We start from the raw sequence: 18,985 nt of genomic DNA on the forward strand, positions 1-18,985 counted from the left end.
CATCTGAGGCCTCACTACCTTCTGGTGGGGTCTCATGCTTGAATACAATTTCTGTCAAGATGGAAGTATTATGGATCACATTTTGTTGGTCATGATATTTAATAATAGTCTGGCTGCCTCCAAGGCTACCAAAACCTGCTTTAGATCCTGGTGCTAGCAATATTCCATCCGAGGAAATTGCTGCCTTAGATGCTGAAATGCACTATCTTACTTTAGAACGATAGTCTTACTCTCTCACGAAGGAAGCTCATTTAACCTCTTCCCCTGCCCTCTGTACTCGAGGTGGATTGTTGTTCAGGGTAATCTCTGTTTTTGTATCTCTAGCCCACTTTCAAAAAGGCCCCAATGCTTTGAGTGATTCAGAGCCCTTTACCATTCCACCTCTTACTTGCCTTGAAGTCATGAATACAGATAGTAACTGAGTGAATAATTGCTGATATCTCATCCTCCTCTGTGTCACCTTCACCCAGGGCGATTGGTCCAGCAAGTCAATGACATCACAAAGCTAAGCAGGATGGCGTCTGACATGAAGGCCATTTAGTTGCCTATCAAGCAATAGGATACATTTATCTTGGTATTCAAATGAGTTGCGGGGTAGACAGGATCCCCAAAGAAAAACTAAGATGCAAGTTAAAAGAAATTAGGTCATTTTTTGAGATGTCTAAATTTGTATGAACGAAAGTTTGAGCATAAGAGTCTCGACTTCACTATTACTGAACCTGTAGTATTTGGATAAAAGGAAGATGGTAAATATGCCCTTCATAGTTTTTATTATTCCCACTAACTGTAGCATAACCCTTCCTCTCAATTTATTAGCTGACATAATTGCTACTGGTGTACCATATCCTAAAAGAAATGAATGAGCAGGGTATGCTACCACTTGGCTGGCAACAAGACCTATTTATCTATGTCCTATTGTACGTGCTACATTTGTTGAGAGAGCGTTAGCAAATATGTCTTGGGATTCAGAGAAGCATGCGAGGTGAAAAAGACAAATTGAGATTTGAATTTCTAAGGAGCTGTTGATTTTCACAATAATACAGGCTCCATAGTACTGATCTCTTTACGCTTTATAAAAATCAAGATATTTTTGGATTGCTTAAAATAAATGCACTAACAGTGGACTTTTCCATCTGCAGATTATACTGAATGACCAGCAGTGGCAGTGTTTCACAACAGATTTTCTCTGCATCGCCGAGACTACAGCAAAAAAAAAAAAAGAAAAGTCTTCCGGCGTACGGCATCATTTTACCAAATTATATGGCAAGTAAAACTCACACTCATTCCTTTGGATAATCAAAAGAACATTCATAGCATCTGAGGCCTCACTACCTTCTGGTGGGGTCTCATGCTTGAATACAATTTCTGTCAAGATGGAAGTATTATGGATCACATTTTGTTGGTCATGATATTTAATAATAGTCTGGCTGCCTCCAAGGCTACCAAAACCTGCTTTAGATCCTGGTGCTAGCAATATTCCATCCGAGGAAATTGCTGCCTTAGATGCTGAAATGCACTATCTTACTTTAGAACGATAGTCTTACTCTCTCACGAAGGAAGCTCATTTAACCTCTTCCCCTGCCCTCTGTACTCGAGGTGGATTGTTGTTCAGGGTAATCTCTGTTTTTGTATCTCCAGCCCACTTTCAAAAAGGCCCCAATGCTTTGAGTGATTCAGAGCCCTTTACCATTCCACCTCTTACTTGCCTTGCAGTCATGAATACAGATAGTAACTGAGTGAATAATTGCTGATATCTCATCCTCCTCTGTGTCACCTTCACCCAGGGCGATTGGTCCAGCAAGTCAATGACATCACAAAGCTAAGCAGGATGGCGTCTGACATGAAGGCCATTTAGTTGCCTATCAAGCAATAGGATACATTTATCTTGGTATTCAAATGAGTTGCGGGGTAGACAGGATCCCCAAAGAAAAACTAAGATGCAAGTTAAAAGAAATTAGGTCATTTTTTGAGATGTCTAAATTTGTATGAACGAAAGTTTGAGCATAAGAGTCTCGACTTCACTATTACTGAACCTGTAGTATTTGGATAAAAGGAAGATGGTAAATATGCCCTTCATAGTTTTTATTATTCCCACTAACTGTAGCATAACCCTTCCTCTCAATTTATTAGCTGACATAATTGCTACTGGTGTACCATATCCTAAAAGAAATGAATGAGCAGGGTATGCTACCACTTGGCTGGCAACAAGACCTATTTATCTATGTCCTATTGTACGTGCTACATTTGTTGAGAGAGCGTTAGCAAATATGTCTTGGGATTCAGAGAAGCATGCGAGGTGAAAAAGACAAATTGAGATTTGAATTTCTAAGGAGCTGTTGATTTTCACAATAATACAGGCTCCATAGTACTGATCTGTTTACGCTTTATAAAAATCAACATGTTTTTGGATTGCTTAAAATAAATGCACTAACAGTGGACTTTTCCATCTGCAGATTATACTGAATGACCACCAGTGGCAGTGTTTCACAACAGATTTTCTCAGCATCGCCGAGACTACAGCAAAAAAAAAAAAAAAAAAGTATTCCAGCGTACGGCATCATTTTACCAATTTATATGGCAAGTAAAACTCACACTCATTCCTTTGGATAATCAAAAGAACATTCATAGCATCTGAGGCCTCACTACCTTCTGGTGGGGTCTCATGCTTGAATATAATTTCTGTCAAGATAGAAGTATTATGGATCACATTTTGTTGGTCATGATATTTAATAAAAGTCTGGCTGCCTCCAAGGCTACCAAAACCTGCTTTAGATCCTGGTGCTAGCAATATTCCATCCGAGGAAATTGCTGCCTTAGATGCTGAAATGCACTATCTTACTTTAGAACGATAGTCTTACTCTCTCACGAAGGAAGCTCATTTAACCTCTTCCCCTGCCCTTTGTACTCGAGGTGGATTGTTGTTCAGGGTAATCTCTGTTTTTTTATCTCCAGCCCACTTTCAAAAAGGCCCCAATGCTTTGAGTGGTTCAGAGCCCTTTACCATTCCACCTCTTACTTGCCTTGCAGTCATGAATACAGATAGTAACTGAGTGAATAATTGCCGATATCTCATCCTCCTCTGTGTCACCTTCACCCAGGGCGATTGGTCCAGCAAGTCAATGACATCACAAAGCTAAGCAGGATGGCGTCTGACATGAAGGCCATTTAGTTGCCTAGCAAGCAATAGGATACATTTATCTTGGTATTCAAATGAGTTGCGGGGTAGACAGGATCCCCAAAGAAAAACTAAGATGCAAGTTAAAAGAAATTAGGTCATTTTTTGAGATGTCTAAATTTTATGAACGAAAGTTTGAGCATAAGAGTCTCGACTTCACTATTACTGAACCTGTAGTATTTGGATAAAAGGAAGATGGTAAATATGCCCTTCATAGTTTTTATTATTCCCACTAACTGTAGCATAACCCTTCCTCTCAATTTATTAGCTGACATAATTGCTACTGGTGTGCCATATCCTAAAAGAAATGAATGAGCAGGGTATGCTACCACTTGGCTGGCAACAAGACCTATTTATCTATGTCCTATTGTACGTGCTACATTTGTTGAGAGAGCGTTAGCAAATATGTCTTGGGATTCAGAGAAGCATGCGAGGTGAAAAAGACAAATTGAGATTTGAATTTCTAAGGAGCTGTTGATTTTCACAATAATACAGGCTCCATAGTACTGATCTGTTTACGCTTTATAAAAATCAAGATATTTTTGGATTGCTTAAAATAAATGCACTAACAGTGGACTTTTCCATCTGCAGATTATACTGAATGACCAGCAGTGGCAGTGTTTCACAACAGATTTTCACTGCATCGCCGAGACTACAGCAAAAAAAAAAAAAGAAAAGTCTTCCGGCGTACGGCATCATTTTACCAAATTATATGGCAAGTAAAACTCACACTCATTCCTTTGGATAATCAAAAGAACATTCATAGCATCTGAGGCCTCACTACCTTCTGGTGGGGTCTCATGCTTGAATACAATTTCTGTCAAGATGGAAGTATTATGGATCACATTTTGTTGGTCATGATATTTAATAAAAGTCTGGCTGCCTCCAGGGCTACCAAAACCTTCTTTAGATCCTGGTGCTAGCAATATTCCATCCAAGGAAATTGCTGCCTTAGATGCTGAAATGCACTATCTTACTTTAGAACGATAGTCTTACTCTCTCACGAAGGAAGCTCATTTAACCTCTTCCCCTGCCCTCTGTACTCGAGGTGGATTGTTGTTCAGGGTAATCTCTGTTTTATTATCTCCAGCCCACTTTCAAAAAGGCCCCAATGCTTTGAGTGGTTCAGAGCCCTTTACCATTCCACCTCCTACTTGCCTTGCAGTCATGAATGCAGATAGTAACTGAGTGCATAATTGCTGATATCTCATCCTCCTCTGTGTCACCTTCACCCAGGGCGATTGGTCCAGCAGGTCAATGACATCACAAAGCTAAGCAGGATGTCGTCGGACATGAAGGCCATTTAGTTGCCTAGAAAGCAATCGGATACATTTATCTTGGTATTCAAATGAGTTGCAGGGTAGACAGGATCCCCAAAGAAAAACTAAGATGTAAGTTAAAAGAAATTAGGTCATTTTTTGAGATGTCTAAATTTGTTTGAACAAAAGTTTGAGCATAAGAGTCTCGACTTCACTATTGCTGAACCTGTAGTATTTGGCTAAAAGGAAGATGGTAAATATGCCCTTCATAGTTTTTATTATTCCCACTAACTGTAGCATAACCTTTCCTCTCAACTTATTAGCTGACGTAATTGCTACTGGTGTACCACATCCTAAAAGAAATGAATGAGCAGGGTATGCTACCACTTGGCTGGCAACAAGACCTATTTATCTATGTCCTATTGTACGTGCTACATTTGTTGAGAGAGCGTTAGCAAATATGTCTTGGGATTCAGAGAAGCATGCGAGGTGAAAAAGACAAATTGAGATTTGAATTTCTAAGGAGCTGTTGATTTTCACAATAATACAGGCTCCATAGTACTGATCTGTTTACGCTTTATAAAAATCAAGATATTTTTGGATTGCTTAAAATAAATGCACTAACAGTGGACTTTTCCATCTGCAGATTATACTGAATGACCAGCAGTGGCAGTGTTTCACAACAGATTTTCACTGCATCGCCGAGACTACAGCAAAAAAAAAAAAGTCTTCCGGCGTACGGCATCATTTTACCAATTTATATGGCAAGTAAAACTCACACTCATTCCTTTGGATAATCAAAAGAACATTCAGAGCATCTGAGGCCTCACTACCTTCTGGTGGGGTCTCATGCTTGAATACAATTTCTGTCAAGATGGAAGTATTATGGATCACATTTTGTTGGTCATGATATTTAATAATAGTCTGGCTGCCTCCAAGGCTACCAAAACCTGCTTTAGATCCTGGTGCTAGCAATATTCCATCCGAGGAAATTGCTGCCTTAGATGCTGAAATGCACTATCTTACTTTAGAACGATAGTCTTACTCTCTCACGAAGGAAGCTCATTTAACCTCTTCCCCTGCCCTTTGTACTCGAGGTGGATTGTTGTTCAGGGTAATCTCTGTTTTTTTATCTCCAGCTCACTTTCAAAAAGGCCCCAATGCTTTGAGTGGTTCAGAGCCCTTTACCATTCCACCTCTTACTTGCCTTGCAGTCATGAATACAGATAGTAACTGAGTGAATAATTGCCGATATCTCATCCTCCTCTGTGTCACCTTCACCCAGGGCGATTGGTCCAGCAAGTCAATGACATCACAAAGCTAAGCAGGATGGCGTCTGACATGAAGGCCATTTAGTTGCCTAGCAAGCAATAGGATACATTTATCTTGGTATTCAAATGAGTTGCGGGGTAGACAGGATCCCCAAAGAAAAACTAAGATGCAAGTTAAAAGAAATTAGGTCATTTTTTGAGATGTCTAAATTTGTATGAACGAAAGTTTGAGCATAAGAGTCTCGACTTCACTATTACTGAACCTGTAGTATTTGGATAAAAGGAAGATGGTAAATATGCCCTTCATAGTTTTTATTATTCCCACTAACTGTAGCATAACCCTTCCTCTCAATTTATTAGCTGACATAATTGCTACTGGTGTACCATATCCTAAAAGAAATGAATGAGCAGGGTATGCTACCACTTGGCTGGCAACAAGACCTATTTATCTATGTCCTATTGTACGTGCTACATTTGTTGAGAGAGCGTTAGCAAATATGTCTTGGGATTCAGAGAAGCATGCGAGGTGAAAAAGACAAATTAAGATTTGAATTTCTAAGGAGCTGTTGATTTTCACAATAATACAGGCTCCATAGTACTGATCTGTTTACGCTTTATAAAAATCAAGATATTTTTGGATTGCTTAAAATAAATGCACTAACAGTGGACTTTTCCATCTGCAGATTATACTGAATGACCAGCAGTGGCAGTGTTTCACAACAGATTTTCTCTGCATCGCCGAGACTACAGCAAAAAAAAAAAAAGAAAAGTCTTCCGGCGTACGGCATCATTTTACCAAATTATATGGCAAGTAAAACTCACACTCATTCCTTTGGATAATCAAAAGAACATTCATAGCATCTGAGGCCTCACTACCTTCTGGTGGGGTCTCATGCTTGAATACAATTTCTGTCAAGATGGAAGTATTATGGATCACATTTTGTTGGTCATGATATTTAATAATAGTCTGGCTGCCTCCAAGGCTACCAAAACCTGCTTTAGATCCTGGTGCTAGCAATATTCCATCCGAGGAAATTGCTGCCTTAGATGCTGAAATGCACTATCTTACTTTAGAACGATAGTCTTACTCTCTCACGAAGGAAGCTCATTTAACCTCTTCCCCTGCCCTCTGTACTCGAGGTGGATTGTTGTTCAGGGTAATCTCTGTTTTTGTATCTCCAGCCCACTTTCAAAAAGGCCCCAATGCTTTGAGTGGTTCAGAGCCCTTTACCATTCCACCTCTTACTTGCCTTGCAGTCATGAATACAGATAGTAACTGAGTGAATAATTGCTGATATCTCATCCTCCTCTGTGTCACCTTCACCCAGGGCGATTGGTCCAGCAAGTCAATGACATCACAAAGCTAAGCAGGATGGCGTCTGACATGAAGGCCATTTAGTTGCCTATCAAGCAATAGGATACATTTATCTTGGTATTCAAATGAGTTGCGGGGTAGACAGGATCCCCAAATAAAAACTAAGATGCAAGTTAAAAGAAATTAGGTCATTTTTTGAGATGTCTAAATTTGTGTGAACGAAAGTTTGAGCATAAGAGTCTCGACTTCACTATTACTGAACCTGTAGTGTTTGGATAAAAGGAAGATGGTAAATATGCCCTTCATAGTTTTTATTATTCCCACTAACTGTAGCACAACCCTTCCTCTCAATTTATTAGCTGACATAATTGCTACTGGTGTGCCATATCCTAAAAGAAATGAATGAGCAGGGTATGCTACCACTTGGCTGGCAACAAGACCTATTATCTATGTCCTATTGTACGTGCTACATTTGTTGAGAGAGCGTTAGCAAATATGTCTTGGGATTCAGAGAAGCATGCGAGGTGAAAAAGACAAATTGAGATTTGAATTTCTAAGGAGCTGTTGATTTTCACAATAATACAGGCTCCATAGTACTGATCTCTTTACGCTTTATAAAAATCAAGATATTTTTGGATTGCTTAAAATAAATGCACTAACAATGGACTTTTCCATCTGCAGATTATACTGAATGACCAGCAGTGGCAGTGTTTCACAACAGATTTTCTCTGCATCGCCGAGACTACAGCAAAAAAAAAAAGGCCCCAATGCTTTGAGTGGTTCAGAGCCCTTTACCATTCCACCTCTTACTTGCCTTGCAGTCATGAATACAGATAGTAACTGAGTGAATAATTGCTGATATCTCATCCTCCTCTGTGTCACCTTCACCCAGGGCGATTGGTCCAGCAAGTCAATGACATCACAAAGCTAAGCAGGATGGCGTCTGACATGAAGGCCATTTAGTTGCCTATCAAGCAATAGGATACATTTATCTTGGTATTCAAATGAGTTGCGGGGTAGACAGGATCCCCAAAGAAAAACTAAGATGCAAGTTAAAAGAAATTAGGTCATTTTTTGAGATGTCTAAATTTGTATGAACGAAAGTTTGAGCATAAGAGTCTCGACTTCACTATTACTGAACCTGTAGTATTTGGATAAAAGGAAGATGGTAAATATGCCCTTCATAGTTTTTATTATTCCCACTAACTGTAGCATAACCCTTCCTCTCAATTTATTAGCTGACATAATTGCTACTGGTGTACCATATCCTAAAAGAAATGAATGAGCAGGGTATGCTACCACTTGGCTGGCAACAAGACCTATTTATCTATGTCCTATTGTACATGCTACATTTGTTGAGAGAGCGTTAGCAAATATGTCTTGGGATTCAGAGAAGCATGCGAGGTGAAAAAGACAAATTGAGATTTGAATTTCTAAGGAGCTGTTGATTTTCACAATAATACAGGCTCCATAGTACTGATCTGTTTACGCTTTATAAAAATCAAGATGTTTTTGGATTGCTTAAAATAAATGCACTAACAGTGGACTTTTCCATCTGCAGATTATACTGAATGACCAGCAGTGGCAGTGTTTCACAACAGATTTTCACTGCATCGCCGAGACTACAGCAAAAAAAAAAAAGTCTTCCGGCGTACGGCATCATTTTACCAATTTATATGGCAAGTAAAACTCACACTCATTCCTTTGGATAATCAAAAGAACATTCATAGCATCTGAGGCCTCACTACCTTCTGGTGGGGTCTCATGCTTGAATACAATTTCTGTCAAGATGGAAGTATTATGGATCACATTTTGTTGGTCATGATATTTAATAAAAGTCTGGCTGCCTCCAAGGCTACCAAAACCTGCTTTAGATCCTGGTGCTAGCAATATTCCATCCGAGGAAATTGCTGCCTTAGACGCTGAAATGCACTATCTTACTTTAGAACGATAGTCTTACTCTCTCACGAAGGAAGCTCATTTAACCTCTTCCCCTGCCCTTTGTACTCGAGGTGGATTGTTGTTCAGGGTAATCTCTGTTTTTTTATCTCCAGCCCACTTTCAAAAAGGCCCCAATGCTTTGAGTGGTTCAGAGCCCTTTACCATTCCACCTCTTACTTGCCTTGCAGTCATGAATACAGATAGTAACTGAGTGAATAATTGCCGATATCTCATCCTCCTCTGTGTCACCTTCACCCAGGGCGATTGGTCCAGCAAGTCAATGACATCACAAAGCTAAGCAGGATGGCGTCTGACATGAAGGCCATTTAGTTGCCTAGCAAGCAATAGGATACATTTATCTTGGTATTCAAATGAGTTGCGGGGTAGACAGGATCCCCAAAGAAAAACTAAGATGCAAGTTAAAAGAAATTAGGTCATTTTTTGAGATGTCTAAATTTGTATGAACGAAAGTTTGAGCATAAGAGTCTCGACTTCACTATTACTGAACCTGTAGTATTTGGATAAAAGGAAGATGGTAAATGTGCCCTTCATAGTTTTTATTATTCCCACTAACTGTAGCATAACCCTTCCTCTCAATTTATTAGCTGACATAATTGCTACTGGTGTACCATATCCTAAAAGAAATGAATGAGCAGGGTATGCTACCACTTGGCTGGCAACAAGACCTATTTATCTATGTCCTATTGTACGTGCTACATTTGTTGAGAGAGCGTTAGCAAATATGTCTTGGGATTCAGAGAAGCATGCGAGGTGAAAAAGACAAATTGAGATTTGAATTTCTAAGGAGCTGTTGATTTTCACAATAATACAGGCTCCATAGTACTGATCTCTTTACGCTTTATAAAAATCAAGATATTTTTGGATTGCTTAAAATAAATGCACTAACAATGGACTTTTCCATCTGCAGATTATACTGAATGACCAGCAGTGGCAGTGTTTCACAACAGATTTTCTCTGCATCGCCGAGACTACAGCAAAAAAAAAAAAAGAAAAGTCTTCCGGCGTACGGCATCATTTTACCAAATTATATGGCAAGTAAAACTCACACTCATTCCTTTGGATAATCAAAAGAACATTCATAGCATCTGAGGCCTCACTACCTTCTGGTGGGGTCTCATGCTTGAATACAATTTCTGTCAAGATGGAAGTATTATGGATCACATTTTGTTGGTCATGATATTTAATAATAGTCTGGCTGCCTCCAAGGCTACCAAAACCTGCTTTAGATCCTGGTGCTAGCAATATTCCATCCGAGGAAATTGCTGCCTTAGATGCTGAAATGCACTATCTTACTTTAGAACGATAGTCTTACTCTCTCACGAAGGAAGCTCATTTAACCTCTTCCCCTGCCCTCTGTACTCGAGGTGGATTGTTGTTCAGGGTAATCTCTGTTTTTGTATCTCTAGCCCACTTTCAAAAAGGCCCCAATGCTTTGAGTGATTCAGAGCCCTTTACCATTCCACCTCTTACTTGCCTTGAAGTCATGAATACAGATAGTAACTGAGTGAATAATTGCTGATATCTCATCCTCCTCTGTGTCACCTTCACCCAGGGCGATTGGTCCAGCAAGTCAATGACATCACAAAGCTAAGCAGGATGGCGTCTGACATGAAGGCCATTTAGTTGCCTATCAAGCAATAGGATACATTTATCTTGGTATTCAAATGAGTTGCGGGGTAGACAGGATCCCCAAAGAAAAACTAAGATGCAAGTTAAAAGAAATTAGGTCATTTTTTGAGATGTCTAAATTTGTATGAACGAAAGTTTGAGCATAAGAGTCTCGACTTCACTATTACTGAACCTGTAGTATTTGGATAAAAGGAAGATGGTAAATATGCCCTTCATAGTTTTTATTATTCCCACTAACTGTAGCATAACCCTTCCTCTCAATTTATTAGCTGACATAATTGCTACTGGTGTACCATATCCTAAAAGAAATGAATGAGCAGGGTATGCTACCACTTGGCTGGCAACAAGACCTATTTATCTATGTCCTATTGTACGTGCTACATTTGTTGAGAGAGCGTTAGCAAATATGTCTTGGGATTCAGAGAAGCATGCGAGGTGAAAAAGACAAATTGAGATTTGAATTTCTAAGGAGCTGTTGATTTTCACAATAATACAGGCTCCATAGTACTGATCTCTTTACGCTTTATAAAAATCAAGATATTTTTGGATTGCTTAAAATAAATGCACTAACAGTGGACTTTTCCATCTGCAGATTATACTGAATGACCAGCAGTGGCAGTGTTTCACAACAGATTTTCTCTGCATCGCCGAGACTACAGCAAAAAAAAAAAAAGAAAAGTCTTCCGGCGTACGGCATCATTTTACCAAATTATATGGCAAGTAAAACTCACACTCATTCCTTTGGATAATCAAAAGAACATTCATAGCATCTGAGGCCTCACTACCTTCTGGTGGGGTCTCATGCTTGAATACAATTTCTGTCAAGATGGAAGTATTATGGATCACATTTTGTTGGTCATGATATTTAATAATAGTCTGGCTGCCTCCAAGGCTACCAAAACCTGCTTTAGATCCTGGTGCTAGCAATATTCCATCCGAGGAAATTGCTGCCTTAGATGCTGAAATGCACTATCTTACTTTAGAACGATAGTCTTACTCTCTCACGAAGGAAGCTCATTTAACCTCTTCCCCTGCCCTCTGTACTCGAGGTGGATTGTTGTTCAGGGTAATCTCTGTTTTTGTATCTCCAGCCCACTTTCAAAAAGGCCCCAATGCTTTGAGTGATTCAGAGCCCTTTACCATTCCACCTCTTACTTGCCTTGCAGTCATGAATACAGATAGTAACTGAGTGAATAATTGCTGATATCTCATCCTCCTCTGTGTCACCTTCACCCAGGGCGATTGGTCCAGCAAGTCAATGACATCACAAAGCTAAGCAGGATGGCGTCTGACATGAAGGCCATTTAGTTGCCTATCAAGCAATAGGATACATTTATCTTGGTATTCAAATGAGTTGCGGGGTAGACAGGATCCCCAAAGAAAAACTAAGATGCAAGTTAAAAGAAATTAGGTCATTTTTTGAGATGTCTAAATTTGTATGAACGAAAGTTTGAGCATAAGAGTCTCGACTTCACTATTACTGAACCTGTAGTATTTGGATAAAAGGAAGATGGTAAATATGCCCTTCATAGTTTTTATTATTCCCACTAACTGTAGCATAACCCTTCCTCTCAATTTATTAGCTGACATAATTGCTACTGGTGTACCATATCCTAAAAGAAATGAATGAGCAGGGTATGCTACCACTTGGCTGGCAACAAGACCTATTTATCTATGTCCTATTGTACGTGCTACATTTGTTGAGAGAGCGTTAGCAAATATGTCTTGGGATTCAGAGAAGCATGCGAGGTGAAAAAGACAAATTGAGATTTGAATTTCTAAGGAGCTGTTGATTTTCACAATAATACAGGCTCCATAGTACTGATCTGTTTACGCTTTATAAAAATCAACATGTTTTTGGATTGCTTAAAATAAATGCACTAACAGTGGACTTTTCCATCTGCAGATTATACTGAATGACCACCAGTGGCAGTGTTTCACAACAGATTTTCTCAGCATCGCCGAGACTACAGCAAAAAAAAAAAAAAGAAAAGTATTCCAGCGTACGGCATCATTTTACCAATTTATATGGCAAGTAAAACTCACACTCATTCCTTTGGATAATCAAAAGAACATTCATAGCATCTGAGGCCTCACTACCTTCTGGTGGGGTCTCATGCTTGAATATAATTTCTGTCAAGATAGAAGTATTATGGATCACATTTTGTTGGTCATGATATTTAATAAAAGTCTGGCTGCCTCCAAGGCTACCAAAACCTGCTTTAGATCCTGGTGCTAGCAATATTCCATCCGAGGAAATTGCTGCCTTAGATGCTGAAATGCACTATCTTACTTTAGAACGATAGTCTTACTCTCTCACGAAGGAAGCTCATTTAACCTCTTCCCCTGCCCTTTGTACTCGAGGTGGATTGTTGTTCAGGGTAATCTCTGTTTTTTTATCTCCAGCCCACTTTCAAAAAGGCCCCAATGCTTTGAGTGGTTCAGAGCCCTTTACCATTCCACCTCTTACTTGCCTTGCAGTCATGAATACAGATAGTAACTGAGTGAATAATTGCCGATATCTCATCCTCCTCTGTGTCACCTTCACCCAGGGCGATTGGTCCAGCAAGTCAATGACATCACAAAGCTAAGCAGGATGGCGTCTGACATGAAGGCCATTTAGTTGCCTAGCAAGCAATAGGATACATTTATCTTGGTATTCAAATGAGTTGCGGGGTAGACAGGATCCCCAAAGAAAAACTAAGATGCAAGTTAAAAGAAATTAGGTCATTTTTTGAGATGTCTAAATTTGTATGAACGAAAGTTTGAGCATAAGAGTCTCGACTTCACTATTACTGAACCTGTAGTATTTGGATAAAAGGAAGATGGTAAATATGCCCTTCATAGTTTTTATTATTCCCACTAACTGTAGCATAACCCTTCCTCTCAATTTATTAGCTGACATAATTGCTACTGGTGTACCATATCCTAAAAGAAATGAATGAGCAGGGTATGCTACCACTTGGCTGGCAACAAGACCTATTTATCTATGTCCTATTGTACGTGCTACATTTGTTGAGAGAGCGTTAGCAAATATGTCTTGGGATTCAGAGAAGCATGCGAGGTGAAAAAGACAAATTGAGATTTGAATTTCTAAGGAGCTGTTGATTTTCACAATAATACAGGCTCCATAGTACTGATCTGTTTACGCTTTATAAAAATCAACATGTTTTTGGATTGCTTAAAATAAATGCACTAACAGTGGACTTTTCCATCTGCAGATTATACTGAATGACCACCAGTGGCAGTGTTTCACAACAGATTTTCTCAGCATCGCCGAGACTACAGCAAAAAAAAAAAAAAGAAAAGTATTCCAGCGTACGGCATCATTTTACCAATTTATATGGCAAGTAAAACTCACACTCATTCCTTTGGATAATCAAAAGAACATTCATAGCATCTGAGGCCTCACTACCTTCTGGTGGGGTCTCATGCTTGAATATAATTTCTGTCAAGATAGAAGTATTATGGATCACATTTTGTTGGTCATGATATTTAATAAAAGTCTGGCTGCCTCCAAGGCTACCAAAACCTGCTTTAGATCCTGGTGCTAGCAATATTCCATCCGAGGAAATTGCTGCCTTAGATGCTGAAATGCACTATCTTACTTTAGAACGATAGTCTTACTCTCTCACGAAGGAAGCTCATTTAACCTCTTCCCCTGCCCTTTGTACTCGAGGTGGATTGTTGTTCAGGGTAATCTCTGTTTTTTTATCTCCAGCCCACTTTCAAAAAGGCCCCAATGCTTTGAGTGGTTCAGAGCCCTTTACCATTCCACCTCTTACTTGCCTTGCAGTCATGAATACAGATAGTAACTGAGTGAATAATTGCCGATATCTCATCCTCCTCTGTGTCACCTTCACCCAGGGCGATTGGTCCAGCAAGTCAATGACATCACAAAGCTAAGCAGGATGGCGTCTGACATGAAGGCCATTTAGTTGCCTAGCAAGCAATAGGATACATTTATCTTGGTATTCAAATGAGTTGCGGGGTAGACAGGATCCCCAAAGAAAAACTAAGATGCAAGTTAAAAGAAATTAGGTCATTTTTTGAGATGTCTAAATTTGTATGAACGAAAGTTTGAGCATAAGAGTCTCGACTTCACTATTACTGAACCTGTAGTATTTGGATAAAAGGAAGATGGTAAATATGCCCTTCATAGTTTTTATTATTCCCACTAACTGTAGCATAACCCTTCCTCTCAATTTATTAGCTGACATAATTGCTACTGGTGTACCATATCCTAAAAGAAATGAATGAGCAGGGTATGCTACCACTTGGCTGGCAACAAGACCTATTTATCTATGTCCTATTGTACGTGCTACATTTGTTGAGAGAGCGTTAGCAAATATGTCTTGGGATTCAGAGAAGCATGCGAGGTGAAAAAGACAAATTGAGATTTGAATTTCTAAGGAGCTGTTGATTTTCACAATAATACAGGCTCCATAGTACTGATCTGTTTACGCTTTATAAAAATCAAGATGTTTTTGGATTGCTTAAAATAAATGCACTAACAGTGGACTTTTCCATCTGCAGATTATACTGAATGACCACCAGTGGCAGTGTTTCACAACAGATTTTCTCTGCATCGCCGAGACTACAGCAAAAAAAAAGAAAAGAAAAGTCTTCCAGCGTACGGCATCATTTTACCAATTTATATGGCAAGTAAAACTCACACTCATTCCTTTGGATAATCAAAAGAACATTCATAGCATCTGAGGCCTCACTACCTTCTGGTGGGGTCTCATGCTTGAATATAATTTCTGTCAAGATAGAAGTATTATGGATCACATTTTGTTGGTCATGATATTTAATAACAGTCTGGCTGCCTCCAAGGCTACCAAAACCTGCTTTAGATCCTGGTGCTAGCAATATTCCATCCGAGGAAATTGCTGCCTTAGACGCTGAAATGCACTATCTTACTTTAGAACGATAGTCTTACTCTCTCACGAAGGAAGCTCATTTAACCTCTTCCCCTGCCCTTTGTACTCGAGGTGGATTGTTGTTCAGGGTAATCTCTGTTTTTTTATCTCCAGCCCACTTTCAAAAAGGCCCCAATGCTTTGAGTGGTTCAGAGCCCTTTACCATTCCACCTCTTACTTGCCTTGCAGTCATGAATACAGATAGTAACTGAGTGAATAATTGCCGATATCTCATCCTCCTCTGTGTCACCTTCACCCAGGGCGATTGGTCCAGCAAGTCAATGACATCACAAAGCTAAGCAGGATGGCGTCTGACATGAAGGCCATTTAGTTGCCTAGCAAGCAATAGGATACATTTATCTTGGTATTCAAATGAGTTGCGGGGTAGACAGGATCCCCAAAGAAAAACTAAGATGCAAGTTAAAAGAAATTAGGTCATTTTTTGAGATGTCTAAATTTGTATGAACGAAAGTTTGAGCATAAGAGTCTCGACTTCACTATTACTGAACCTGTAGTATTTGGATAAAAGGAAGATGGTAAATGTGCCCTTCATAGTTTTTATTATTCCCACTAACTGTAGCATAACCCTTCCTCTCAATTTATTAGCTGACATAATTGCTACTGGTGTACCATATCCTAAAAGAAATGAATGAGCAGGGTATGCTACCACTTGGCTGGCAACAAGACCTATTTATCTATGTCCTATTGTACGTGCTACATTTGTTGAGAGAGCGTTAGCAAATATGTCTTGGGATTCAGAGAAGCATGCGAGGTGAAAAAGACAAATTGAGATTTGAATTTCTAAGGAGCTGTTGATTTTCACAATAATACAGGCTCCATAGTACTGATCTCTTTACGCTTTATAAAAATCAAGATATTTTTGGATTGCTTAAAATAAATGCACTAACAGTGGACTTTTCCATCTGCAGATTATACTGAATGACCAGCAGTGGCAGTGTTTCACAACAGATTTTCTCTGCATCGCCGAGACTACAGCAAAAAAAAAAAAAGAAAAGTCTTCCGGCGTACGGCATCATTTTACCAAATTATATGGCAAGTAAAACTCACACTCATTCCTTTGGATAATCAAAAGAACATTCATAGCATCTGAGGCCTCACTACCTTCTGGTGGGGTCTCATGCTTGAATACAATTTCTGTCAAGATGGAAGTATTATGGATCACATTTTGTTGGTCATGATATTTAATAATAGTCTGGCTGCCTCCAAGGCTACCAAAACCTGCTTTAGATCCTGGTGCTAGCAATATTCCATCCGAGGAAATTGCTGCCTTAGATGCTGAAATGCACTATCTTACTTTAGAACGATAGTCTTACTCTCTCACGAAGGAAGCTCATTTAACCTCTTCCCCTGCCCTCTGTACTCGAGGTGGATTGTTGTTCAGGGTAATCTCTGTTTTTGTATCTCCAGCCCACTTTCAAAAAGGCCCCAATGCTTTGAGTGATTCAGAGCCCTTTACCATTCCACCTCTTACTTGCCTTGCAGTCATGAATACAGATAGTAACTGAGTGAATAATTGCTGATATCTCATCCTCCTCTGTGTCACCTTCACCCAGGGCGATTGGTCCAGCAAGTCAATGACATCACAAAGCTAAGCAGGATGGCGTCTGACATGAAGGCCATTTAGTTGCCTTTCAGGCAATAGGATACATTTATCTTGGTATTCAAATGAGTTGCGGGGTAGACAGGATCCCCAAAGAAAAACTAAGATGCAAGTTAAAAGAAATTAGGTCATTTTTTGAGATGTCTAAATTTGTATGAACGAAAGTTTGAGCATAAGAGTCTCGACTTCACTATTACTGAACCTGTAGTGTTTGGATAAAAGGAAGATGGTAAATATGCCCTTCATAGTTTTTAATATTCCCACTAACTGTAGCATAACCCTTCCTCTCAATTTATTAGCTGACATAATTGCTACTGGTGTGCCATATCCTAAAAGAAATGAATGAGCAGGGTATGCTACCACTTGGCTGGCAACAAGACCTATTTATCTATGTCCTATTGTACGTGCTACATTTGTTGAGAGAGCGTTAGCAAATATGTCTTGGGATTCAGAGAAGCATGCGAGGTGAAAAAGACAAATTGAGATTTGAATTTCTAAGGAGCTGTTGATTTTCACAATAATACAGGCTCCATAGTACTGATCTGTTTACGCTTTATAAAAATCAAGATGTTTTTGGATTGCTTAAAATAAATGCACTAACAGTGGACTTTTCCATCTGCAGATTATACTGAATGACCACCAGTGGCAGTGTTTCACAACAGATTTTCTCTGCATCGCCGAGACTACAGCAAAAAAAAAGAAAAGAAAAGTCTTCCAGCGTACGGCATCATTTTACCAATTTATATGGCAAGTAAAACTCACACTCATTCCTTTGGATAATCAAAAGAACATTCATAGCATCTGAGGCCTCACTACCTTCTGGTGGGGTCTCATGCTTGAATATAATTTCTGTCAAGATAGAAGTATTATGGATCACATTTTGTTGGTCATGATATTTAATAAAAGTCTGGCTGCCTCCAAGGCTACCAAAACCTGCTTTAGATCCTGGTGCTAGCAATATTCCATCCGAGGAAATTGCTGCCTTAGACGCTGAAATGCACTATCTTACTTTAGAACGATAGTCTTACTCTCTCACGAAGGAAGCTCATTTAACCTCTTCCCCTGCCCTTTGTACTCGAGGTGGATTGTTGTTCAGGGTAATCTCTGTTTTTTTATCTCCAGCCTACTTTCAAAAAGGCCCCAATGCTTTGAGTGGTTCAGAGCCCTTTACCATTCCACCTCTTACTTGCCTTGCAGTCATGAATACAGATAGTAACTGAGTGAATAATTGCCGATATCTCATCCTCCTCTGTGTCACCTTCACCCAGGGCGATTGGTCCAGCAAGTCAATGACATCACAAAGCTAAGCAGGATGGCGTCTGACATGAAGGCCATTTAGTTGCCTAGCAAGCAATAGGATACATTTATCTTGGTATTCAAATGAGTTGCGGGGTAGACAGGATCCCCAAAGAAAAACTAAGATGCAAGTTAAAAGAAATTAGGTCATTTTTTGAGATGTCTAAATTTGTATGAACGAAAGTTTGAGCATAAGAGTCTCGACTTCACTATTACTGAACCTGTAGTATTTGGATAAAAGGAAGATGGTAAATGTGCCCTTCATAGTTTTTATTATTCCCACTAACTGTAGCATAACCCTTCCTCTCAATTTATTAGCTGACATAATTGCTACTGGTGTACCATATCCTAAAAGAAATGAATGAGCAGGGTATGCTACCACTTGGCTGGCAACAAGACCTATTTATCTATGTCCTATTGTACGTGCTACATTTGTTGAGAGAGCGTTAGCAAATATGTCTTGGGATTCAGAGAAGCATGCGAGGTGAAAAAGACAAATTGAGATTTGAATTTCTAAGGAGCTGTTGATTTTCAC

The sequence above is a fragment of the Lissotriton helveticus genome, chromosome 7, assembly GCF_964261635.1.
Source record: "Lissotriton helveticus chromosome 7, aLisHel1.1, whole genome shotgun sequence".
Taxonomy (NCBI): Eukaryota; Metazoa; Chordata; class Amphibia; order Caudata; family Salamandridae; genus Lissotriton; species Lissotriton helveticus.